A 27,300-nucleotide genomic window follows, 5' to 3' on the forward strand; every position below is an offset into this window, starting at 1 on the left:
CAAAAACAACCATCTCCCGCATCTAAGGGAATTGGAAACAGGAGTTTCCTCACTGAGGCGCCTCGCACGAGGACTCTCGAGCAGACGCATGGCTTCCGGGGTGATGCTCCAGTCACTCTGCACACGTGACCCTTCCCCTGCCTGCGTTTACCCCTCTATCAAGTCATCATGAAAAGCACCCATTTTACTGGGCCTTGGGGGTAGGAAACATTTCCTAAAGAAAAGAAACAAAATACATGTGAAGATTCCTTATTCTGGATACTAGTAACCTTCGGGCTCCACTCGCCCTCGCGGCTGGCTCTCTGGTGCTTCTAAAAGGGTATATGAGTATTTCTTTGGAGTCACTAGGGTGCTGCTGAGAGCAATCCCGCACTCTGTGGCAGCGTGGGACCTTGCGTGAGGCAATGTTAGGGTCTGCGCCCACTTCCTAGCAGAGGGTCTGGGGAGGAGACGAGGCGTTCGTTCATGGAGAATCACCAACGTCTCCAGGGCTCCAGAGATGAAAGACGGAAAGAAAAGAGGGAGGGGGAAGAGAGAGGAGAGGGGGAGAGAGACCCAGAGAGAGAAACAGAGAGAGAGAGAGGGAGAGTATGAGAGAGAAAGAGAGAGAATATGAGGGGGGCGGGGGGAGAGAAGGGGGGAGACAGAGGGAGAGAGAGAGAGAGAGAGAGGCGCCTAAAAGCGTGCAGAGAGCTTGGCCACACAGAGCGTGCAGTGCAGCACCGGAAGCCAGGCCTGGGCAGGTGTCCTCTCACCAGGACGGGAGAGGCTTAGGGAGACACAGAGATAGAAAACCAGCAGTGTCTTGTCTAGGCGCCCTGAGCAATCTGATCTTTAGACAAAAGGGAAGGGCTAATTACATATTGATGGATTTGCTTCTTTCTTTTTTCCAAAGAGCCAATGGCTGTCTTTGCTCCTCAGACAGCCAGCAAATCCAAGAATAGCTCTGTGTTCACACTGGCAGCTCTGCTCTCTGTGGAAGGTAGTATATTTTAATGTCTACCCAACTGTGTGTTTTGTGCTAATGATTAGCAGATGCCTTTACTAAGGGAGAACTACACTTGTGTTCTGGAACCCTCTTGACGTGGAGAGCTGCTCTGTGACTGGCCTCAGCACCTAATCCACTGAACAATGGGGTGTGGTTTTGCTGAAAGGTAAATGCTGCAGCGTTTTACTGTTTTACCTACTTCCATTTCTAGGTGGGTTTCCCCCATAATGTGACCTTTTGAGGTTACAATAAAATAATTTAAGCACCTGCCTTACAGCTGCACTATTTATATTGGTATTTTTTTTTCTCAGCTGACTTTCTATGATGTATCTGGGGTAACAAGATTGCTATTTAGTATAATACATTAGGCTGGTGGAAGAGAGCCTAGTTTGTAAGGAGCTGGTGAAATTTTCCTGAGAAAGAAATGCATACCCTAGAGCCACTGGGTGACATACTAAACGTCAAATAATTCCAGGGCTTCTGCAAACCTACCTGTTAGCGGCTGTATGGATTACACAGCTGCCCCTGGACCCCGGATGCAGTGGCGTCTACACGGAACGCAGTACAAACCATATTTCAAATCTCATAACATGCCGACATGCAAATAAATAAATTCTCCTCTCCAAATGTCACCAGCTGGGTTGTTTCCAGGCAGGCGCTGCAGTATTTTCCTGAAAGGGTAGAAGAAGCAGTCACCCTCCTCTGAATCCGAGCTCCCTGGCTTCTTGCAGCGCCCCTGCAAGTTCAGGGATTCATATTCAGAACGCTGCATGGAGCAGCCCTTTCGGGATGGGTATTAATGAAGAAATGTGCTCATGCCAGAGCTACTCTTTCTCCGAGACCGAAGGGTACAGTCTGTTCAGAGTGGCGTTTTAATTTCTCATAATTAACCCTCTGCCAGAATTAACATCGGTGGCCTCAGTGACAGCAGATTGAAAAAGCCACATCAGCACAGTGCAACGCCTCTCACTGCCTCTGCGTTTCCCCCTTCTGTTGAAAGAGGAACGTTCTCGAAGCCTGCCACGCTGCTTGTCTTGTCACTGCACTGAGACCTGCTGGGCTAGGTAGGACCAGGGCACTTTTCCAACTCCCCTGCTGCGAATTCCAACCTGGTTCAGCTCTTAACTGGCCACGTGCCATGTACATCCATGGATGGTCGGGGTTCCCTCTCTTTTAGTCAATGACATACAGCGGCCCATCTGATCTCCGTGGCAGGTGTGGAGAGCCGAACTCCGAGTGCATCGTTGCATTACTACAAGTCCTAGCGCCGACTCTCCACTGAAAGACAGACCAGGGGTTCTGGGACTCGCTTCAATCTAGCCCCATGCCAGCTGCCTCGAACATTCCGGGGCAGATTATTAGAAAAAAGAAGACGGGGGCGTGCCCTGGTAAGCTAGTGTCAACTGTCTCACGCTTTGATATTTCTGCCTTTACTTTACAGCCCAACTCTTCACAGTGAAAGGAAAGCCTCTACTCATCCGTTTACACTTAGGGTTTGATTTTTCTTTTAATGTGGACAGGAAATGATTGGTCTGGGGGAAGAAAGTTCACGTGATAATTTCTGAAACTTGAAGCACTGAACGATTGCACGGCCTCACTGTGTTCTTTATTGGAATCCAGAAGTCATAGGTCAGTCTCTCCTCTGGCCTACAGAATGTTCCTCCTGGTTTGATCTCTTGGTGCAAAGTGGCAAACTCAAAAGTCGGAAGGGGTAACAAAGGGGAGGCCTGATGAGGGAACAACTGTGGGACTTGCACTGCCTGCTGCACACCCAGGCCTCGGCCAGGGTCGTGACTGAAACCTTTAAAATGTCAGCATTTACCAGCACTCCATCGTTTCAAAGAGTGACTGTGGCCGACTCCCGTACCTTCATTAGACATGTCTACATTTGACACATATGAACCAATATGGCCACTTCTGTATTAACACTGACATTTCAAGAACCTGGAAACCCGCTCTATGTATATGCCCATGCCGAGTACATGCGCTGCCTAAGAGCCCGTGCTGGAAAGAGTAACAGAGGAGGCTATTTTCCTGCTGTTAAAAGTCCACTGACAGGGGCTTCCCCGGCGGCGCAGTGGTTGAGAGTCCGCCTGCCAGTGCATGGGACACGGGTTCGTGCCCCGATCCGGAAGGATCCCACGTGCCGCGGAGCAGCTAAGCCCGTGTGCCACAACTGCTGAGCCTGTGCTCTGGAGCCCACGAGCCACAACTACTGAGCCCGTGTGCCACAACTACTGAAGCCCGCACGCCTAGAGCCCGTGCTCCGCAACAAGAGAAGCCACTGAAATGAGAAGCCCACGCACCACAACGAAGAGTGGCCCCCGCTTGCCACAACTAGAGAAAGGCCCGTACGCAGCAGTGAAGACCCAACGCAGCCAAGGATAAATAAATAAATTAAAAAAAAAAAAAAAAAAAAGTCCACTGACGGCATCCAAAGAACCAGTCTCAGGACTACTGAAGCCACCACAGCTTACACGCACTGCTGCTCCCTGAAGAGGACCTCGGCGGACTGCCTTTGGGGGAAAGCAGAAACCTATGAAAAATCGACGTAATCAACAAGCCTGCCTGGGATGCCTACTACCCGCCAAGTGCATGCAGGGTAATCGGGAGACTGTGGGATGTGAACACAGAGGCTTGGACTAACACGTAAGAAAACACTGAGTGGATCTTGAAGCATGCATGAAAAACAAATATATCTCTAAGCCAATGCATCTCCTTTTTCAGTAGGAGTGCACAGAGCTCTGGATTCTATCTGTCCCATCTGCAAAGGTGTTCTGGGCGAGCCAGGTGATGCAATCGAGTTCAGGCACTTTCCACCATACAGCCTCTTTCCCTCAGCAAAGAGCTAAAGGTAACTTCGGAGTGACGTTTCCTTCTAAGGACTCAACTCAAACCTTCACGACAGGCCTTTTTCAAGATCTAGCGCTGTAGCGCTCCAGCAGTTATGCACTGGTGTGCTCTTTCTAGGAGTTATTAGCCCCCTTAAAGCCATACTTTTGTAATCACCTTTCTTGTTTCAATTATGAAATTTATTCTATATTTCATGCTGCTTATTACAAAAATTCGGAAGCTACTCACAGGCACTTTGCTCAATAAAATATTCATACACTAAAATGCATGCTTTTTCATCAGGAGTAATATGTGTAGAAGTAATTTCCCATTGGTCATCCACTCTTGGAATGGTCGGTCTTTCTGGCTTTGAAATCACTGTTAGGATCGAGCTAAAACTAATAGCTCCTGCCTCTACCTACCTATCCCTTAAAATATGCAAAATGCTGGGTGCGTAACGTTACAAGTGTTTTTGTTTAATACAGAAGTGATCTCTCCCTCTAGGTTGTCTTAGTCAGTGACTCGCTAACAGAGTGAGAGGTGAATGTGTGAGCTCGTCTAGAAGAGAGGCAGTCAGAGTCTCCAGCTGGAGTTGTGAGAGCAGAGGGCTCTGCCACCTCATTTACTGCTGGGTCCCCCGTACCCAGAATAGCATGTGCCTCCTAGAAGGTGCCCGGTACATAAACGTTTGTTGGAAGAAACTCAGGAAGCAGGGAAGGAGAAGGGAGGGAGGGAGCAGAGGAAGAGGAAAGGCTGAACTTGATGTGTGACCTTGGGCAAGTCATTGACCCTCTAAGCCTCACCCCTCATTGGGTCAAATGAAGAGGGTGAACCAGATAATTTCTAATCCTGCCAGCTCTAAAAGTCTATGATTCTGAGATTTAAACTGTCCACTGATGTCAATGGCAGTACTGATAATAAAAAAGTCCTTTGCTCACCAATGAAATATGTAAAAGTATGCCAAAGAGCACTCCTTATTAGTCCAGTCTCTGTCGCATTCTCCAAACACTGGAGAATTCTTTGTTTGAAATATTTAAACTGCCCTGGAAAGATGAACTGGGCATATATTTGCTTACTCTGTAGACTGACAGAGCGCAGATTCCTAAGTGTTTCTGTAGGTTTACTAAAACACTTATCACCGCTCTAATTCAACAATTTGAGTATCATCCTCTTGAAATAATATATACTTGTAAGAAGAAAGAAAGCTAATGTCACCTAAAATGAACACATGTGGAATATTAATCTCTTGAAATTCTACAAGCTTAAAAAGTATTTCCATCATGGTGTCAGCTGAGATTATCTTCTGCTAATTAAAGCACTGCCACCACTAATTCCCCCACTTCCGAAATGAACGTCGCCCGGAAGTGAGGTAATTCAAGTTTCTCCAAGTCTCCCAAAACCCCTATAATTCAAGGCTAGTTAACACTGTGTGTTTGCTGATCTAGCACTTATATTACAACATGCATATTTTCTCAAGTTTGAAAAATATTCTAAGATCATACCCTTCATCCGAATGCACACCTACCAAAACTATGTTCTTGGTGTGCTCACAGTTGGAACTGTGTCCCAGTGAGAGACTTTCTCCGTTATGCGCCACTATACATGCTAAAGGAGGTGACCATGTGATCAATGAATGGCGTTATTCTATTCATCTGCTTTGCCCTGGAGCCACTGGTCAATTGATATCTCTTTACCTCCCTCTCATTTTCTCTCACTCTCTCTCTCTCTTTCTCTCCCTGTCTCCCCTTCTCTCTCTTTTCATGTAATAGCAGAGGCTGGTTGAGCAATTATTTAACTCAAGGCAGCTCATAGAAATAACCCCCCTCACACCCATACAGTAATTAAAAGCCACCAACAGCTCTCCATTACCTACGGAATAAATTCAAACTCCTTGATCTGATACCTAGGATCCTCCACAGAGAAGCTGTGTGACCTTGTGCAAATCACTTAACGTGTCTGTGGCTCAAGTTGCCCTCATTTGTAAGGTGGGAAAACTAGTGATACTCACCTCACAGCGTTGCTGAGAGCAGTAAGTGGATTGATATATGTAAACCACATAGAGCAGTGCCCAGCACACAGTCCCATATAAATACTGTGCTGCTCCCTCCACAGTGGAGTCTCGACATATATTTTGGGCTCTACTCCCCACTGCTTCCGTCTTGAACCTTCTGGTTTACTCACTTTTCTTAAGGTATACCCCCTGCTTTCCTACCTTTGTGCTTTTTCACAATAAGTAGCAAATAGTATGGAGAGCATATTATGTGCCAGGCACTGTGCTACGTGTGGCATGGACTACCTCGTTTAAGCTTCACAAGATCTCTACGTGAAAGGCACCATTATCCTTCCCGTTTACAGATGAAGGTAACTGACGCCTGGAAGGGTAACTGACTTGACCATAACAGCAGCGCTAATTGATAGCAGAACCAATGGTGAAATTCACGCAGTCTGGCTCCAGCGCTCTCTCCTCAAAACCACTGGGATGTACTGCCTCTGTCCCTACCCACTCTCTGTCCCGCCTCCTGCAACGGCTTCCCCTGCCCCTCACCTACCCGTGTGCTCTCCAAAACCACCTCAAATCTCATCCTTTGGACATCCTCCTCCCAGGCCAGTCCTCGGAGCTCTTCAGCTCTGAACTCTCAGAGCAGTCGCCACTGCCTTGGAAGCTGGGACAATCCATTTGTCGTATAATTATCTAATATCCTGGAACGGCGCCTCTATTTTCTTGAATTCTGAAAGATCTGACTTGCTTTTTGTTCATGTTTGGCTTCTTTCTCCAATTAGATCTGATGCTCTTTAAGTTCAGGGTCTGCATCTCATGTTTCTTTTATGATGTCCTAAAGAGCACTTGGCACAAAGTAGAAACTCAGTTAAAAAAAAAAGTGATGATTTGATTTAACCCCAGGGACACATAACTAGGTCAAGCTGACCTTGGCGCCTCACTTTTGCAGCTGGTAAGCAGACATAATAAAATTCAGGTTTTCAATTCCTTCCTTGATTATTCAATTATTACGTCAGCCATTTTCCTAGTTTTCTCTCTTGGATTCTATTGTTTCCTCTGTCTTATCTGTCATCATTTTAAACAGTGTCTCAGATACTGGCATTTGAAAATAAGTTTCAAAATAAAAAAACAAAGTGACTTATTTAGGCAAAGAAGCAATAAATTCTTTTACTAGAGCTTTGTTTAATTAAAATAAGCTTTAAAAAAAAAAAAAAAACTGAGGACGAGCTCTATGGGCTGATGCGGAGTAAGATCCAGGATTATATTTTTAAGTGAAAAAGTTCTGACACTTGGAACCATGTTACTGTTTCATAATGATTTCAAAAGAAGAAAAATAAATTCAAAAACTCCAAAAGAAACAAATGAACTGAACTGTATTTCAAATAAATAACATACCTGCACTGGGCAAGGGGCGGGTGGGGAAGGCAATTTTTGAATACAGTCTTTCAAGAATATACCTTTAGGCTAAAGACAAAAAGAAATCTAAGCAAATACTGTATGTTAGTAGGCTTCTTTCCATAGTGCCATGGATTAGCACTTCTGCAACTACTTTCTGCGCGTTCTAGAACTGAGCAAATAAGTTAATATACGGTAAGTAATGGGATCAAGGTTTCCTTAAATCAGAAAAGGGAGTTATAAATATGGAAAGGGAAAAGGATAGAATGAACTGTGTGGTGTCAGGTGGGAATTAGAGGAACGAGTGCAAACTCATGGTTTTTAACGTGCGTGTGCCTGTGCGTGTGTATAACATATACATATATATTGAAGTCTATATGACTATGTATTGAAGTCTATATGAAAGATAGATAAATATAGAAATACATGAGAGATGTATGAATATATGCACGTATGTATGTATCTGTACACATGTATGTTTCAGCTTTATCTCCTAAGAGGGCTTAGAATCAATTGCATCTCAGCAGCAGTACGCACAGGGAATGCCCAGATCTTGTTTTTTAAATGGCATTTTCCACCAAAAGTCTTCTTTGGAAAATAGCTGATTCCTGGGCTGGAACAGAGAAAGTACAAGATGAACCAGGGTATTTTATGCATAAAGTAAAGAAAGACTTAAAGAGTGATGGGGGACACAGGAACCACCTTAGTGGGGCTCTCACGGGTCAAACAGGGAAAATTCGAGCATCAAAACACATAATAATAAAGGATTACAATCCATTGAGAAACGTGAGAATCCACACTGAAAAACAGGGAAAAAAAAAAAAAAGGAAGGAAGGAAGGGAAGGTGGGAGGGAGGGAGGGAGGGAGGAAAGGGAAGAGAAGAAAATTTGTCTTCACTGTAGAAAGCCAACAGAAATATCAAAGGAATTATGGAATTTTAAAAATCACCATTTGGCATCCACCGTAATGACTGATTCCATGGAATCATCAATGAATCATCAACAAATGCTAAGTCTGTGGATTTTAATATATTCACAAGACTGTGCAACCGTCACCACCAATTGCAGCTCATGTTTTATTACTCCAGGGAAAACCCTGTACCCATTAAGCAGTTGCTCCCCATTCCCCCTCCCTCGGCTCCTGACAACCGCAAATGTAATGTCTCTCTCCGTGGACTTGTGTATTCTGGACATTTCATATAAATTGAATCATACAATATGTTGTTGTTTATGACTGGCTTCTCTCACTTAGCATGATGTTTTCAAGGTTCATCCATGTTGTAGCATGTATTAGAATTCCATTTCTTTTTAAGGCTAAATCATATTCCATTTTATAGATAGAGCATATTTTGTTTATCCATTCATGAATTGATGGGCATTTAGCTTGTTTCCACTTTTTGGCTATTATGAGTGATGCTTGTGTACAACTGTTTGTGTGGACGTATGTTTTCAATTCTCTTGGATATATTCCTAGGAGTACAATTTCTGGATCATATGGTAATTCTGCATTTAACTTTTTGAGGAACCACCAAACTTTTTTCCACAGTGGCTACAGCACTTTATATTCTCACAAGCAATGTATGAGGATTCCAGTTTCTCTACTTCCTCATCAACGCTTGTAATTGTATGTCTTTTGGGCTATAGTCATCCCAGTGGGTGTAAAGTGGGATCTCACTGTGGTTTCGACTTGCATTTCCCCGATGACTAATGATGCTGAGCACCTTTTCAGGTATTTATTGGCCGTTTATATTATCTTCTTTGATGGAATGTCTATTCGCATGCTCTGCCCAGTTTTCAGTTGGGTAGTGGGCGAAGAAGCTCTGATGAGGAGCAAGATAATTCACATAGACTGAAAGTGACTCCCCGCAAGATACTTATTAATTACAAAGGGGAAAGTCCTCACTTTACAGGGGAGGACGCTGGCAGGCGCCCACCTTAACCTGGTGCTCAAAGTTAACATCACCAGTAATGGGACAAATCAACAGCATGTGCCTCCTGATATGATGCACTGAGAAGAACAAAACCTCACTTCTCTGATATGACTGCCAATAGTACAAAATCTGAATCTAATCACAGGAAAACAGACAAACCCAACATGAAGGACACTCTGAAAACTAACCAACCTGTAATCTTCAAAAATAGGAAGGTCATGAAATAACAAAGACAGACTAAGCAATGTTTCCAGATTAAAGAAGACGAAAGACTGCATGCAACACATGATCCTGAAATTTCTATTACTATAAAAGGACATTATTGGGAAAATTGATGAAACCTGACTATCTCTAGATTAGAGAATAGTATTGTGCCACTGTTAACCTCCCGATTGTAACAGCCTGTGCTTATGTAAGAGAATATGGCTTTCTTTTCAGGAAATATACATTCAACTATTTAGGGGTGACGAGTACCATGTCTATAATATAACTCAGATAGAGAGACGACAGAGACAAAGACAGAGAGGGAAGGCGAAAGCAAATGTGGTAAAATGGTAACATTGGGGGAAGCTGGGTGACGGGTATATGGGAATTCTTTGCACAATTCCTGCAGCAGCTTTTCTGTATGTCCGAAAGCATACAAAAATAAAAAGTTGAAAGAAAAAAAGGAACTTTAATAGTAGTGTAAAGTTGCTCTTTCTTGTTACTTACGTTAAGAATTAAAATTGTTTAATTTTAACCCACTGATCTTAGTTGTTCTTTTTTAAAAGAAATATAGCTGTTAGAAGCTTATTCCTTCAACAAAGCGACTAAGTTCAAATAATTTCCTTAAAAAAATTGTTTTGGCCTTTCCACAACTCGGTTAAAGTATGATTTTAAAGAACAAGAAAATTACATTTTCATTTTATTTGAACAATTTTTACCTTAAAAGAAATATCCAATGACCTGGATTTTGTTCTTTGGGGATTCTTTCACAAAAAGTGGATGGGCTTGTCCCCCACCCCCACCCCCGCACCCCAAAGCTGAGACTCCTAGAAGCCAAGTTCAGTGTGATAAACACAGGCCTCACTGACTCGTAACCAGTGGCAGCCATCTGGCAGTTAGGAGGCACTGGGAACAAAGACACTGGGTATAAATGGGCAAGTTCACCCAGGCCAACCTGGCCCTTTCTGGAGAAGTAACGTAAGTGTTGGTTCCATAGCAGTACCTTGGTTATAAGCAGCAAAGCACGCCTGACTCAGATTGCAGTCTCTGAGCAAACAACTACTTGGCAGGCGAGGAGATAGCAGTGACCCAGCTTAGCACTGGAAAATTTTAAAAGCCACATGTTATCCCTAAAATACATGCTAGAGATGAAGGGCCCAAAGGAAAGTAGCTTAATGTAACTGCAAAAGAAAGGCTGCTCATCTTCTCCTTGTCACTCCCAGCGGACTAAGAACCCCACGCCGAATCCCGCCCCTCTTGCTTGTCATTCATACAGCATCTCACAATATTTACTCGAAAGAAATATTCATATCTTATCGCGGTTATTCGACTACCTTGCAGACGGAATGCGATAAAGGCCAGCTGGTAGTTTCATGACAAGCTTTCCAGGCACGGCCACAAAACATGCCGTGATTGCTCTCTAATTTTATTTAGTCCAGTTTTCATGTAGGTCTCTGTGCATCGAAAGATTCTTGCTATACTATTATATTTAATAAAACAAACATGAAACAGCATTTATATTGGGGGCATAAATGACTAACAGCATCATTTAAATATATCACTACAGACAACTCTCTTTATACGATGGCAAATGACAACAATCACTTTATTTTTCCAAACACGTGTGGCTGTAATATACATGTTGCTGATAAAAGCCTGCTATTCCCTGAACTAAATTGTGCTTGGCCTTGCCCTGAACTCAGAGAAAATTGTGCACGTGCATCTCAGGTAAAATTTAGCCCCATATGGATTTGTGTACGACTCCAGTGTTATTTACAGACCAAATATATTGGAGACAATCTGGTAACAAATACGGAGGCTATATCCAGCCATTTCAGCCATCAATAACAGACAAACTTGGGTTTTCACTTCAGCATATGGAGATTAACAGTGGTGCTTAATTGTCACAAGAAAAACATTTTTATTTCAAATTGCTCTTTGTGTCTGCAGCTGCATTTCTGATCAGATACACATTTTCCCTAAGTTTACAAGGGCCCTGGTGTCTGATGCTTCAAAACAGCTCAGCTACTCTCTGGCAAAGCATGGCTCCAGCCTAGAAGCAAAGTCTGCAGCTCCGAAAGCGCTCAAGCACAGCCTCTGGGAAAAGGTGTCCTTTCGGGGGAGCCCTGGAGCCCCTCTCCGGGGGAGATCTTTTCATTTGTAATTAATTAAGGTGACAGTGGCCATTTTTGTGGGAGATGGGTGCCTTTCTAAAACACTTGCCTAAGAGGTCAGATTCTGATAACATTTATGTCACCAGATATCTTTTTTTCCCTTCAATGAACATGCATACTAAAGTGAGAAATTTCACAATCGCTCCATTTTAAAAAAGAGTGTGTTTCACAGTCTATATTCAAATATCTTTGTCTTCCAGAGTGCTACCTAGGTGATGAATATGGTGTCCCATGATGTGGCTTTCTTTTCCCCAAACAGACACATCTAGAGGTCGCAAAAATTATCCAAGGTCATAAAACAAAGCAGCTTGACAATCTTTACAGCGTTCGAAATGGAACCAACAGTGCTAGAATATTTATGGGGCTCCTCCTCTGTGCTGGGCACTGTCCGAAGGGCCAGGGATAGAAAAAGAAAGAAGATAAGATCCTTGTCCTTAAGAGCCTTGCACTTTCAGGGTGGTGAGGGAAAGCATGAAAGCGGATGTCCAGAACACACCGACCGGTGCTGGGCACCGTCTACTCACTGGCATCTGGTTCTGTCTGGGAGGGGTGGGTACCACGAAAGGGAACAGATGACCCTCAAATGTCACCTGCCCAGATCAGTAGGAAGCCATTGTAAATGACAGCTGGGTCTTTAAGAAACAACGAAGGAGGGGAAGGACAGGCCGGCCGGGGGGATGGAAAGAGATGGCCTTAGGGATACGGCGGCAGAGGTATATGGGAATGTCAACAAGCCCTTGCAAGCAGGTAAACTTCATAAACACAGCTGCAAATTTCCAAAATCGAAAACCATGAGCAAAATGAGACAAGAAAGGGCACTTGGAATTAGAGGTATTTAGAATTTTCTGACTGGATCAGCTCACAGAAAAAAAATTAAAGGCCAAGAGCTACAGTAAGTGCAACACATGACTAAGTAAAAAACAGTAAGGTAATGCACCGACTGAGGGGCCAGAGAAAGGACTGGGGGCTTTTGCTGTAGCCTCCGCACAGCGTTTGTCTGATAATTCCAAAAAGAAACACAGAGGAGCTGCAACTTATCAACAGATGGATGGGAGCTGGGCCAGCAATGCAGTCGGAATCCTAATTAAAGCCCAGGCAGAGCCTGAGAGGTGCAAAGTAGGTGGGACCTAATACAAGTGAAACACTGCGGCATTGCTGTCAGGACATTTGGAGGAAAGACAATATGGCTGGGCGTATTCGCCCGAGAGAAAGGATCGCTGGAAGACAAGAGGAGAATCAGGGACTCCGAGGACCAAATAATCCGCACGTGTGGGCTTCCACGCGGTGGCACATTTCTGGGAGAAAGTCCATTTTAAATAGCGAGCAGAAAACTAGAAGTAGCAACAAAAATAGGTCTTTGCTTTCCTTAATCCTTTTTAATCTCCTAGTCTTGGTTAATGGTCTTGCTAATCACTTCCTTCATCAGTGGAGGAAAGCGGAGGCTTGGGAGTCTTAGACACTGAAGCTGTTTGTGGAATAAACCTGAGCAAACAGCAGCATGCATGGCTTATGAAACCAGAGGGTTTACACTCTATAAATAACTTCCATTTATTCTTATTCTTTACACGTACAGTATTACTGAAAACTGGATGATAGCTTTTTGCTCTTGCCTGCTTGACTTCTTACACACACACACACACACACACACACACACACACACACAATTCAAGGTAATGACGATATTGATTCTGAAGAGCCACTTTTTGAGACAGATAAAAGAGCCGTACAACTGATCTGACAGAACAGGTCTAGAAACTTCATGGGAAAACTGTAGTCTTTTTAGTGAACAGCAATTGTCTAATACTTGAAAATCCTACATCCTAATATCATCAGAGGTTTGGGGCAGCGTTAGAAAGTACGTGATACCTTAGAGATACTCAACACAGTGAGTGGTCTATGCTATTTTATTGTAAATTAAGTTCTACATTTTCTCTTTAATAAAAAAGTAATAACCTGTGATCACGAACAGCACTAGAGAAAGTATGAAAACAGAAGCTTGCATGTGAAAACATCTCAACTAAACAGAGAATCCAAATATAGAGGGAAGGAAACCAATTAAGCAATTCAAACACAAAGATATAAAAATAATGTATTATGAAGCGTGGATTAGTTTCACGCGCTTCAAAACAAATAAATAAATAGGCCCATATTCATTTCACTGTGCTGGGGGAACTGGGGAAATGCTTTTGTCTTTGGGGGTTATAGCCTCCTCTTTTGGTTAAATGTTATACTCAAAATGTGCCTAATTCTTATAATCCAAATATGTGACACTGCTTGGGTTTCCATGACTACTGCTCTGAAAACCATATTAATTATTCAAGAGGTCCATGCCATTCTCCCTGCATGCCCTAAGGAATGCTGGGAACCGCAACATGCCATTAGAAAGGGAATAGCTGTTAAACAGACTGCATGACCAAATCTAAATAGGAAAGTTATTCCCTTGAAGTCCTGACATCGTCCTGATAGCATTAAGCAGTATTATTTAAACTCCCTGGAACAAAATGAAATGAGCAAATGAAAGAGTTTTGTTTCACATTTAATATCTCAACAGTCTCTGTAAGACCTTAAAATTGTAGCCTCTGCTCATTCCTCTGATGGGATCTCATTTTCAACTAAGTTGGTTGCCTTGCATAGAACAGTGCTAATTTCTATGAAACTTTGCCCCCAAAGGCTGCCATTTCGACACTGCAGGACTCGGAGGAGATCAGATGATCAAGTCAAAGCAGAGGCAGGGAGGTCTGAGTGTATTCAAGCAACACGCACACCGCTACTGATTTCCCGTCAAAGCTAAATTCACGGTGCCAATCCTGTAGCAGGGCAATGAGGGGGTGTTATCAGCCCAATTACTCAAAGATGGGGGGTGGGGGGGAGAAGCTAACAGCCATCTCTATATGCTCTTGAGCTCCTTCAGGGGTCACAGATGCTTAGACACAACATTTGCATTTATTTTCACTTGCATTTATTATAGTATCGTTGTATATTACATTACATTATAGCACCGTGTAATGCTTATATGAACATTGTATTATCATATATCATTTTATATTACTATATATTATATTATATTATTCTTTGTCTTTATTAGCAAAAGAGACTGATTTTCAAAGAGATGGCTATGCAATGGGACACAAGAGGAAGTTCCCAAGTTCAAGTTCCAAGGTCTACGATTTGGAGAGATTTATACAATTATTCAGCTTCATTAATACTGAATTCTTTTCTATCATGCACATACAGGGAGGAAAAAAGAAGTGCAAACTTTCCAGAAGCAAAGAACATGAGAGAAATCAGGGTGATTTGAATACACTGAATTCTGTACTGCATAATCTTGCAATCAAATTTCAAAATAATGTGATAAAAAATTATACCCTGTGGAAATGTAATCACCTGTCACCAGTGATAAAGAAATAAAATCAAATGATATGTAACAATTATCTAAAACATAATGAACAGTCTATTTGCTAATTAAAGGGAAAACATATCATGTATTGTAATTACCATTCAATATTTAGTAATATAATTTCTCTATAGTTAACTTATGAGCCTTTTCGTGAATTAAATGCTGATGGAAAGGAGTGAAAACTGTGATAAATGCTTACCCTACAAATAAACAGCCTTTATTATTAATTATTCTTTCCATCAACCAATTACCACTCCAATTGTCAGAAAGCTAATTACAGAAGGAAAGCCAACTTGCACAATCTATTTAGTGAGATTTTAATTCAATTCAACTACTATCTATCTATTGAACCTGTTAGGGAAAATACTCAGTGCTGTTCAAGACAAAAGAAGTATGGCTCTCATTTACTGAGGGTCCTCGTGTCCTTCTCACGTCCCAGGTACGGTGCTCAGCTACCAGGCACGCGCGCGCGCGCGCACACACACACACACACACACACACACACACACACACACACACACCAGTCCATCAGCACTATGCGTGTATTCATTAACTTGCACAATTTCCCAACAGAGGCAGGTAATGGTACTGTCCAGAAGGACTTCTGAGACCCTGTTTCATCATCTCTAAGATGGAAATGATAACGTGTACTTCTTAGCTTTTTGCTGAGGCTTAAATAACAAGGTAAATAAAAAGCATGGTCCAGTACCAGTAAATCATAGTTATTATTAGATATTAACAGGTGAGTAAAGGCTAAGGCCAAAGCCACCTAGCACTGAACTGTTCGGTCAACTTCACGAAGCACGGGGGCGGGGCAAAGCACCACCAATTCAGTCCACCATCCCCTGCCCGAGACGCAACATCCTCAGTCACATCCCCTGCCATGAACAGTTTGACCCAAACACGAATAAACAAGTTGCCGGGCTACAGAACGGAGCCCTGCGCTCCTATTATTAAGAGTGATTTCCAGGTCACTGACTAGGATCAAAGCGACCAAACCCAGAGCTGTGGTCTTGGCTCAGTCTGCTGCCTAACTTTGGCTTTGTCAACACCAACACTTCTAGGGCTATTCAATCAGCTCCATTCACAAAGCCCTAACACTCCCCTTTGTCACCAGGGTGGGAGGGCCGGAAGTAATCTACATATCAGAAAATCAGGTTCATGTATGGTGAGAATTAAAGATATACTGTGGAGAATGAACAAGCTGTTTCAGATCACTGAATATTTTCATGAGCCATCGGGACACTATAGACATAGGTTACCCATTTTCAGGACTCAGACAATGATAAAATCCAGTTGTTGCTAAATCCTTACTGAACACAATTTATCCTTTCTTTGGATGATTGAGGTCATCATAAATCCCAATGCTGCTGTGGGAAATATAGATTGGGCTAAATCTCCTCTATCCTTCTGATATAACCTCTATATTTATTCTCTTAAAAGACTGTTGGCTTATCCTTTGTCTCCTCCTTATCAAGGCAGAGTACGCGATGCCAAGAGGGAAAAATCCAGCTCTAAGCTTTTCAGTTTGGATTCTATGAAATGAAAATCTGCCAAATATTTTTAGTTTCAATTGTCAGATCCGAATGTGACAGCTAATACTGATTTTCTTGTTCAATTATGACTTCTCTTTCCCCTCAAATACACAAAACATTCCAACGTTTGGCGCCTTTTAGTTTCACTTTCCAGAGGATACAATTGCAAATCTCGACATTATTGAATCTGAACTTGTTTCCGGGACTGCAAAAAAACACTAACAGTCCCCATGTTTGGAAATAAGAGAGATGGAAACCTTCCTCCCCACATGCTTTCTTTTTTTTTTTTTTTAAATGTAACTCATAATAACCCCGATGTTTAATTCAAACAGATTCTAATTTCCAGGTCATTCTTGGGGACAAACATTTTGTCTTTATCACCACTTGAAAGAGCACAAGGCCGCTATCGGCTTGCATTTCACAGACACATGCATGAGAAGCTATAGGCTAGCCTAGAATTTCAAGTTCCTTTCCATTCCACAGTCTTTCCCCCAGGCTCTTAACTCACTGCACTCATTGCAAGCCTCCTTTATCTCGCTTGCTCCCCCTCTAGTGGAGGTGCTGGGGATCAGGGTCCCAGAGGCCTGTAGGAGGCTAAATGGCTGATCATCCAACTGGAAAGCCAGCAAACCACTGAAACCCTTCTGTGTCTCTTTCTTCCGGAAGCTCTGAGACTCTCACCTAACTAGACTGATTAATGTGTTCCATTGTGATTTCCCTAACAAATTTTTCAGTCTGTCTGCTGTTTATTATCACCATGCAGCAGCAATTCTAAATGCCAGTGATAAAATACTCCTCCCTGGAAAAAAAATTGTGTTGGGCTAAGTTGTAAACCATGGATCGAGCTACTGTTTCAATGAAACACCAGTGAATGGTAAAGCTAGTAAGTGAAGCTTTCTTGGTAACAGCTTGACTGAGATATAGTTCATAAAAATACAATTCACCATTTTAAAGTACGGACTTCAGTGGTTCTTGTATAGTCACAGAGATGTGCGATCAACACCACTATCTAGTTCTAGAACATTCCGTGACCCCCCCAAAAGAAATCCTGTACCTATTAGCAGTCACTCTCCATTCTGCCCTTCCCCCAACTCCTGGTAACCACTCTACGGATTTGCCTATTCTGGTTATTTTATATAAATGAAACTGTATAATTTATGACCCTTGGGGTCTGCCTTCTTTCACTTAGCATAACGTTTTCAAGGTTCATCCATGGTGCAGTATGTATCAATACTTCATTCACTGTTGTGGCTGGATAATATCCCATTGCATGGATAAAACAATATTTTGTATATCCTTTCATCAGTTGATGGACATCTGGGTTGTTTCCATGTTTTGGCTATTGTGAATAACGCTGCTACGAACATTTGCGTGCAAAGTTTTGCGTGCACGTGTGTTATCAATTCTCTTTGATATATACCTAGGAGTGGAATTGCTGGGTCATATGGTAACTCTATGTTTAACTTCTTGGGGAACTGCCTAACTTTTCCACCGTAGCTGCACCATTTACACTCCTATCAGCAATGTATGCGGATTCCAATATCTCCGCATCCTCACCAACACTTTTCAGTGTCTATCTTTTACAGTAGAGCCATCCTAGAGTGTGTGAAGTGGTATCTCATTGTGACTTTGATTTGCACTTCCCTGATGGCTAAGGATGTTGAACATCTTTTCATGTGTTTATTGGCCCTTTGTGTATCTTTTTTTTGGAAAAACGTCTATTCAGAGGTTTCGCTCATTTTTGATTGGGTCTTTTTTCTTTCGATTATTGAGGTGTACCTGTTCTTCTGTTTTTTTTTTGTTTTTTTTTTTTTTCGGTACGCAGGCCTCTCACCGCTGCGGCCTCTCCCGCTGCGGAGCACAGTCTCCGGACGCGCAGGCGCAGCGGCCACGGCTCACGGGTCCAGCCGCTCCGCGGCACGCGGGATCCTCCCGGACCGGGGCACGAACCCGCGTCCCCTGCATCAGCAGGCGGACTCCCAACCACTGCGCCACCAGGGAAGCCCTACCTGTTCTTTATATATTCTGGATACTGGTACCTTAACAGATACGTGATTTGCAAATATTTTCTCCCACTCTGCAAGATCTTTTCACTTTCTTGATGATGCTGTTTGAAGCTCCCTATCAATTTTTTAATTAAAATAATCGCTAATGCCTCAGGCTGAATACTATTTTTTCATAGTTTCTACAAGTGCTTCCTATATGTAGATGGACCTAGAGATATTAGTCCTACTCCCACTGACCCTCTGACCCTGTGCGGATCCTTAGTTAGACTGGACCGTAAATACTTTATCAGGTGTCCATCTGTCCTTAGGACAATGGACCTCCTCAAACTTCCCAGAAAGCTTTTTAGTAGCTTTAAAATGATCATGCTGCATTGTGAATGCCTGCTTTCGAGCAAGTAAACTCAGTGCTTTTTTTTAAAAAAAAAACTGGTATTATTTGGCCAGGAGGATTTGGGTTAGCAGCTTTTCCCACGAGAATGCAGTATAGCTGTAAGACTTTTAGAAATCCTCTCTTTAATCAATACTACCTTTTACTTTACACTCCAAGACAGCTTTGCCATCTGGTTTCCCATTTAAATTAAATTTGTCCAAAAGTTTAAATTTTCTTGATATCATTCAGATCTAGTTAAGCTTACCAACCTAGACTAACTGCAGTGGGGGGCAGGGTAGAGGGCAATCCAGGCTGAATTCGTGACAAATCTGAGTTCTAGCATATGTGGAACTCAATGCTGCAGTAGCTACTCAGGCATGGTAATCATGTCCGTCTTTAAAGATCCACAGGAGCAAGGCCTCAGGTCAAGTGGCCTAACAGTAGGGCAGAGGCAACAATGAAGTAGCCCACAGGCTTGGAGTTGCTTTTTTAATCCAAGGCTTCATCTGGACCACAAGTATCAGAGGCACAGCTGCAAATAAACTTTTGGGATGAAAGCTTATTATGGGTTGAATTGTGTCTCCACCCTGCCGAAGAAAACAAAAAAAAGATATGTCCGACTCCTAACTTCCAGTACCTCAGAATCTGACCATATCTGGAAACGGGATCTTTACAGAGGTGATCAAGTTAAGATGAGCTCATTAGGGTGTGGCCCCTAATCCAATATGACTGGTGTCCTTAAAAACATGGGAATTTGAACACAGGGGGCAGTTATGTGAAAGACAGAGGATTGGCGTGATGCGTCTACAAGCCAAGGAACATCTGAGGCTACCAGAAGCTCTTACCCTCGAGCCTTCAGAGGAAGCGTGGCCATACCAACACCTTGATTTCAAACGTCTAGCCTCCAGAACCAGGAGACAAAACATTTCTGTTGTTCTAAGCCACAAATACAGTTTGTGGTGTTTTGTCACGGCAGCCTTAGGAAACTAATACACAGCTCTAGGCACCATGCAAAAGGAGAACGGTAGGACATGACAACAATACATAGTATACATCCCACATTTCTTCTCTGAAGATGCACATTTCTACTTTACTATGTTATGAAACTTCAAGTCTCATTCTGGCTGCGTGGACGGTGTGTAATAAAGGAAGAGTAATGGCTGTCTGGGTCAAATTGATGAGTTTGTGAACTAAAGAAGTCAAGAAGTCAGCGAAGAAATCATAACCGCCTCCTCACCCTAACTCATTCTTCATAAATAATGAGGATGTCTTATTGGGTGATATGAAATTTCATCATGAGCTTATTGAAGGACTATAACCATGTAGATATTGTGATGCTGTGTAACTAGTGGGGTTCAAAATAGGCTAAATGATGGTGATAATGACTGTCTAGAGATTATAAATCGCCACAAATATATGCTAGGCACTTCAGGTTGGTAGAAACTGTAAGCAGTCTGCATCCTGATCCAGTCAAATTTAAGTCAAATACTATCAGTCAGGTCGGTATGGGTATAAATTAATGAGGCCGGTTAAATAGAGGCAAGGATTCTTTCCATTTGACCTACAGTTAATCCCTTTTTCATACATTGCCTGTGGGCTGATATTACACACAACGGTGTGGGAGAAGAAAATCACTGAAACAAATTTATTGAGACTTGTTTGGTAAGCATCACACTTTTAACTTTATTTCATGATATTGTCATTTATTCATTAGACAAACATTTATTGAGCCCTTATTATGCGTGCTAGGCAACCAAGACTCATGCATGAATAACAAGAGCTTCTGAATACTGGTGTCAGCCCCACAGGTCAAAAACACACACAGGTCTCCAGAAGAGCTTTGGGTCTGTCACAGCAAATCTAAGGATTTTAAATCTTAAATTCATAAAAGGACTTGAGAGACTTTGCACCCTCACTTTACTCCCAGGGGAAAAGAAGCTGAAATAAAATGTGTCTAGAAAATACAGGGTATTTCTCATTCCATGTATATCTCCCATTTAGGAACGTTCGTTTACTTTTCTGCCAAAGTATATTTTAGCAAAACCTGAGTTCTCATTTACCAGCAGAAAGATGATGGCTGAAAGCTTGGTAAGAAAGAAATGCTCAGCACTAATCTGGTTACTTTGGGGGAAGGCCGAAAGGAACATGACACATATTGTGTATCTCCTCTGTGCAGAGTTTTCTAGAATTCTCTTAAACCTTACAGAACCCTACGAGGGAGACACCCTTCTCCTCCCCCTCCTCCCCCTCCTACTCCTCCCCTTCATCATCATCGCCATCACCATCATTTGTATTATTACCATTTCATAGGTGAGGAAACTGAAGTTCAGAGAGGGGAAGTGACTTACCTGAGGTCACACAGCCAGTAAGAGGCCGCTTCACACCCTTCCACATTGCAAAATGCTGCTTCCAAAGTACAGCTTCAAGGAAGTTATCCAGCTTTCAACGCCTGCTCACTAGATGTAGTCTTGTACATTTGTCCCAGTATTTTATTAGTGACCATCTATTATGTTTATGACCTATAGACTCCTAAATACATTCCTTTGATTTCATAATCCACTCCCCCCTATGTCTTGTGTTTTCCAGTGATATATTTTAGATCTGAGGAAGTTTATATTTCAAAATGATTCATTCTGTTCTGCCAACTGCAAGGCAAGACTGCAATAAATGTTCTCTTGTTGATCAAGAGTGTGTATTTGTGAGCAGAAAGAAATACTATCTGAATTCACGTCATGTTTTGGACCACCACCAACTAATACATTGACATGCCAATATACTGGATTGTTTACATACAAAGTAAATGTCCAACAAAGGGAAAACCCTTTTGTCAGTTACTAGATATTCCTCTTAGCTTCTGGGACGTGTCAGATTGAAGCAAAATGCGCCTGCTTCACCCTGTCATTACATTTGACCTAAACTTCATTTAAAAGACTGGAGAAATCATTTTAAAGCTGTAGTATCGATTAGGCTTTAGAAAAGTATTTGCCTTGGAATTTGATTTAAGTCTTGCTCAACATTCACTTGTCAAGAAGGTAACAGCTTTACAAATGGAACCAAAAAGGAGGCATTTCATTCTAATTTCATTTGAAAAAGAAAAAGATTTTATAGAAGTAGACAAATTGGAAGGGCAACAAATTACCCTCCCACTCACAGCTCAAATGCCTGCTTTGGCCAGTTTATCAGTCAGGACACGACCAGGACATTTACTGCTCGACGGCAAGGAGCACACTGAAAGGCCTGCTGACAGCTGATATTAGAGCTTTCCTTATGTTTACCTTTTTCTTCCTCTTTCAACAAGACACTCCTGTTCAGAGCCTTTCTGGCTCTATGATGCTGAGCGACTGTGGGCCGCAGCCCTACTCAGCCCATGGGGAAGCCGGGATTTCCAGCAAGATGTCCCCCACTGCCAGTGAGATCAAAGGGACACAGACAGAGGCTCCCCCGCTGATAGTGGGTCTTTAACTAGCCCTCCAGTGTGCTGGGGACTGCTGAGCTGGCCTTACTACCATGTACACATGAAAGAACACCTCACTCCTCCTGATCGCTACTGGTTTCTATAGAAACAAGAAAGAATCTGTTCTTTTGCTAAAATTTCCCCCTAAAGCTTTTTCTAGCACTGTATAAAACATTTATTTTTTGCTATCACGGTCCTCCATTTATAGCATCATTTAACCGATCAAAGAACAATGGGCTGAGTGAAGATGAGCGTGTGCTCTGTGTTCAGAAACGAAATCTTCACGTGCATTCAGCAGCCTGTGGTCAGTTCTTCTCTCCTGGGTCACATTAGGACTCAAGTATTTTAGAGTAACTACTTGAAACAATGGCGTACCGGAAAGTGAAAAGGGGTCAACAAGGTATTTACTCCGCCGTGCGCTGACTTTTCCACTTCAGAATACTTCAGCAGTTACAGTATTTAAATGAACTCTGTCTCATCCGTGTCACCATAAATTATCCTTGAAAACCCCAGGGCTCCTGACCACAGGAACGTGAGTCACGGCCTTGACGCCTGTGTGGCTTTGCTTCGAGATAACGGCTGGGTGTCCCTGCTTCATTATCATGTGCCCTGCTCCAGGGACCACATTTGCTCAGGACTTGCTAAGGCTAGTAAATATTGTATCTGTCCTCCTGTAATCACCAAGCAAACAGACTTGCCCTCCGCCACATAAAACCCCCAGAGCTGTTAGGTCGTGAAAGAGGTATTCAGCTAGGGCTGTGCTTAAAAGCTAAGAATGGGAATCTCTGTGGCATAAATGAAGACTAAATCTGCTACGCGGTTGCACGTGCCTGGTCTTCTGTGGGACCCCATTCATTTCTTCCTGCCTCAATAAACATTGAGCGTCAACTATTTGCCAGTCATGGGGTTTCAAGCACTGCAGGTAAAGGTGCAGCACTGAGCAACAGACACCGTCCCCGTCCACCCACAGTTCATAGTCTAGCGTGGGAGATAGGCATTAAACAAATAATCACACAAAGAACTACGATTGTAAGAAGTCCTGTGAAGCACAAGTACCAAGTGCCTAAAAGAAGGATTCTAATGTAGTCTAAGGGGTCACAGAGACACCTGGGTGTTTTGCTAGCACCTTGCTTATAAAACAGCTACGAAGTAGGGTTCCATTTCAGGTGAAATTTACTCAAAATTTGTGCGCGTTTTGCAAAATCGTGGAACTGTCAGCGATCTTGAGAGGTGAATGGCTTCAAGTGAAATTAACTTGAAACCTGTGCATGTTTTGCAAAATCACAGGACTGTCAGAAATCTTAAAAGAGGTAAATGGGGCTTCCCTGGTGCCGCAGTGGTTGAGAGTCCGCCTGCCGATGCAGGGGACGCGGGTTCGTGCCCCGGTCCGGGAGGTTCCCACGTGCCGCGGAGCGGCTGGGCCCGTGAGCCATGGCCGCTGAGCCTGCACTTCCGGAGCCTGCGCTTCCGGAGCCTGCGCGTCCGGAGCCTGTGCTCCGCAACAAGAGAGGCCACAACAGTGAGAGGCCCGCATACCGAAAAATAAAATAAAAATAAATAAAATTAAATTAAAATAAAAGAGGTAAATGGCTCAGCTCTTCAGAACAAATAGATGGTTTTCTCAATCTGGAGATTCTTAAGAACGAAGCCTCACAGATGTCCTCGGTGGCTCATCTGGTGTTTGAACATCATATTATAACTCTGGGAGTTCCTTCTTAGCTACCAAGATATCTAAAGGACCACACCATGAAGTAATTCACCCATAAGGTGGTCTTCAGCTGGGGAGGCGGGGAGCGGGGAAAGCAACTGCACTGAAATGCTGCATTTCATGCTCTGAATCCAATACAGGCCGAGCACCAGAGTCTGAGGACGAACTCTCTACTCTTAAAGCACATGTACAATAAAATCAATCCTTGGTATTCATGATGATCCAGTTTTGCCATTCATGCAACCATTCCCATTTTCACACTCTTCATTTTTTTTCTTTTATTCTGAATCCGAACTTCTGGGACAAAGTTGGTCTCTGGTTAAAAAAGAGACACTTACAAATGTATATTGATAAAGAACAGGAGCTTTAAAGTCACACACATTGGGTCTGAACCCTAACTGTACCACCTATTAGCGTATAAACTTGGGCAAATCATATAACATTTTTAAGTTTTGGTTTCTTCTCTGTGAATCGGGGATGGTAGTAACTCACGAGGTTGTTGCAACACACCTGAAAATGCACTTTTAACTGACATGCACTTTTATACATATTTTATAAATATGTATGTGTGTATACCTTCCTGCCTTATTGCTACTGTGAAAAGAAAACCTCATTTAAAATGGAGTCAGGAAGCTCTGAAGGGGGAGCTCTCACGCACTACCACTCTGCCATTGGCAGACCTCAGTAGGAAAAAATGTACCCTGCATTCCCCAAGTGGAAGAAGCTTACTTTACACACCCGTGCAGGAGGAAGAAAGATTTTCTGTTTGCCTAGCAACAGCCCAGCCAACGAACGAGAAACCACCACACTCAGCCAGTGAGAAGCCACCACCACCCTGAACTCCCACTGTACTCCAAAGAACTTTCATTTAAAACAGCCCCTCCCAACTTCCTCCTTTCCTCTATAGAAGAATGGTCCTCTTCTTTGTTCTCCAGGCTTGCCTATGGCCTGACACAGCTTGCTTGTCCTGATTGCAATTCCTCTGCTATTCTCAAGTAAACAAATTTTGCTGGTAAAAATAACTAGCTATGGGCTTCCCTGGTGGCGCAGTGGTTGAGAATCCGCCTGCCGATGCAGGGGACACGGGTTCGTGCCCCGGTCTGGGAAGATCCCACATGCTGCGGAGCGGCTGGGCCCGTGAGCCATGGCCACTGAGCCTGTGCATCCGGAGCCTGCGCTCCGCAAAGGGAGAGGCCACAACAGTGAGAGGCCCGCGTACCACAAAAAAAAAAAAAAAAAAAAAAAAAAAAAAACTAGCTATTTTTTTAATAGGATTTGTTTTTTAAAATAAATAAATTTATTTATTTATTTAATTTGGCTGTGTTGGGTCTTCACTGCTGCACGTGGGCATTCTCTAGTTGCGGCGAGCAGCGGGCTACTCTTCATTGCGGTGTGCGAGCTTCTCATTTCAGTGGCTTGTCTTGTTGCGGAGCACGGGCTCTAGGCACGCGGGCTTCAGTAGTTGTGGCTCGCGGGCTCTAGAGCACAGGCTCAGCGGCCGTGGCTCACGGGCCCAGCCGCTCCGCGGCATGTGGGACCTTCTCAGACCGGGGCTCAAACCCGCGTCCCCTGCATCGGCAGGCGGACTCTCAACCACTGCGCCACCAGGGAAGCCCCTGCTATTTTATTTTTAAGGTTGACATTTCATGGTGTCAGAAGTGGGATCCGAAGGTGCCAAGCACCTCCCCCCAACAACAAACTAATGACTCCCAGAACTGTGTGAGGTACGCACTTGAGCCGCTTGCACTCTCTCCTTCTGTGAGTTATCTTTTTCTTTTGAGTTCAGTAAGCCTTCCCTTGGATCCAAACTCTCTTCCTTTGGTCAAGCTCTCTGACTTTATTTGGGAACTGTTTTTGTTTTTATGAAGGCATTGCCCTTTCTGGTGAGTATTCTTCTGTTTTCTAAACTTCTGAGTTTTGAGCAGTTGGATCCAACTCAGCTAAATTATCTTGGGAGTGTCCTGCTTTCGGGACCCCAGCTGGTTTTATGTTTAAATACTGTGGTCCCTCCTTATGCACATTTTAACTAAATGGATCAATTTCACCAAAAACAATTTAGAACTCCAGTGGCATTTATGGGGAACTTCTGACCTCCCCAAACTTGTTTTTCTCAGAACTAAATTAGAAGACCATGGCTCTAAAATTAAACAGACTGAATGGGATGCCTATTTTAATTGGTTCCTGGAGGCTTCCAAATTCATTCAAGACTCTAAAATCGCCTCTTTACAAAATACCATTTCTAAATTAACTGAGGCAAATAAACAATTGGAAAAAACCAAAAAGCCTCTGAGGGCTCTTTTTTCCCTCTGCCATCCTCTATGTCTCCAGGTACACAGCAGCCATCTTGTGCCAAGGCCCCACCTGGTATCAGCTTCCTCTTTCCCTTATGCACTGTCCCCATCTCCTCCTTTTAATCCTTTGGCTGAACTTGCCTTTTTCTCTGAACTTCGCCCCACCTTCTCGTCCCCTGAACCTATTAAAACCTGCCTCTTTAAATCAGGCCCTGTGAGGATCCAAACGCTAAACCCCAAATTTCTTATGTTGCCTGGACTAAAGCTGAACTACAAGCTATAGTCGGATTTTCCCAAAGTAACTGAAGATCCCCACAAATTTGCTGAGGAATTTAATACGGACATTCAAACTTACCGGCCTGGTTTCTCTGACTTATATCAGCTAGTTCCCATATGCTTGTCAGTGAAGGTCAAGCCAAACACTGGATGAAAACTGCTAATTGGGAAAATCCAGAGGAGTCCCTAGAAGTACAACCAGGAGACCCACCCTATGCTTTATTATATGTTCTAACTCAGGGAATCGCCAGGCAACTCCAGTTGGCAACTTCTAGGGCTTTCCCAAAACCTACTGACTGGAATAAGATTCAGACTTGTACTCAGAAACCCAAACGAACCTCTGCACAACTATTACAGTCAACTCCAAACTATTTTTAAGGACAATTCTGGTCTATGGGTGTTGAATCCACTCAGGTAGCCTTTAACTCTATGTTCATTAACGGGCTGAACCAGGATCTTTCTCTTCTAGTTAAAAGAGGATGGAATGGGGAACCACATCCATCCAAATTTAGTTAATTTAGCAAACCAGCTCACCTGTACCCTGTGTGATTCAACTAAAAGGAAGACCACTAAAATCCTCGATTGTAAACTCCAACAAATGGAGTTCTCTGAAGAAACAAAAACAAACCCTCCCGGTCTCTGCCACCATTGCAAAAAGCCAGGACACTGGAAAGCAGATTGTTACAAGCTTAATGCTCCAGACACCTTCAGCCTTCTAACTAGCCTTTCCAATGTCCTCCT

General features: G+C 43.1%; 1 protein-coding gene across 5 annotated transcripts in view; it reads right to left on the reverse strand.

Annotated features, from left to right (window-relative positions):
- AFF2 (ALF transcription elongation factor 2) overlaps positions 1-27,300 on the reverse strand; it is a 491,933-nt gene that overhangs the window by 393,466 nt on the left and 71,167 nt on the right. The gene's annotated exons all lie outside the window — the stretch shown is intronic.

Source organism: Kogia breviceps, chromosome X (assembly GCF_026419965.1).
Source record: "Kogia breviceps isolate mKogBre1 chromosome X, mKogBre1 haplotype 1, whole genome shotgun sequence".
Taxonomy (NCBI): Eukaryota; Metazoa; Chordata; class Mammalia; order Artiodactyla; family Physeteridae; genus Kogia; species Kogia breviceps.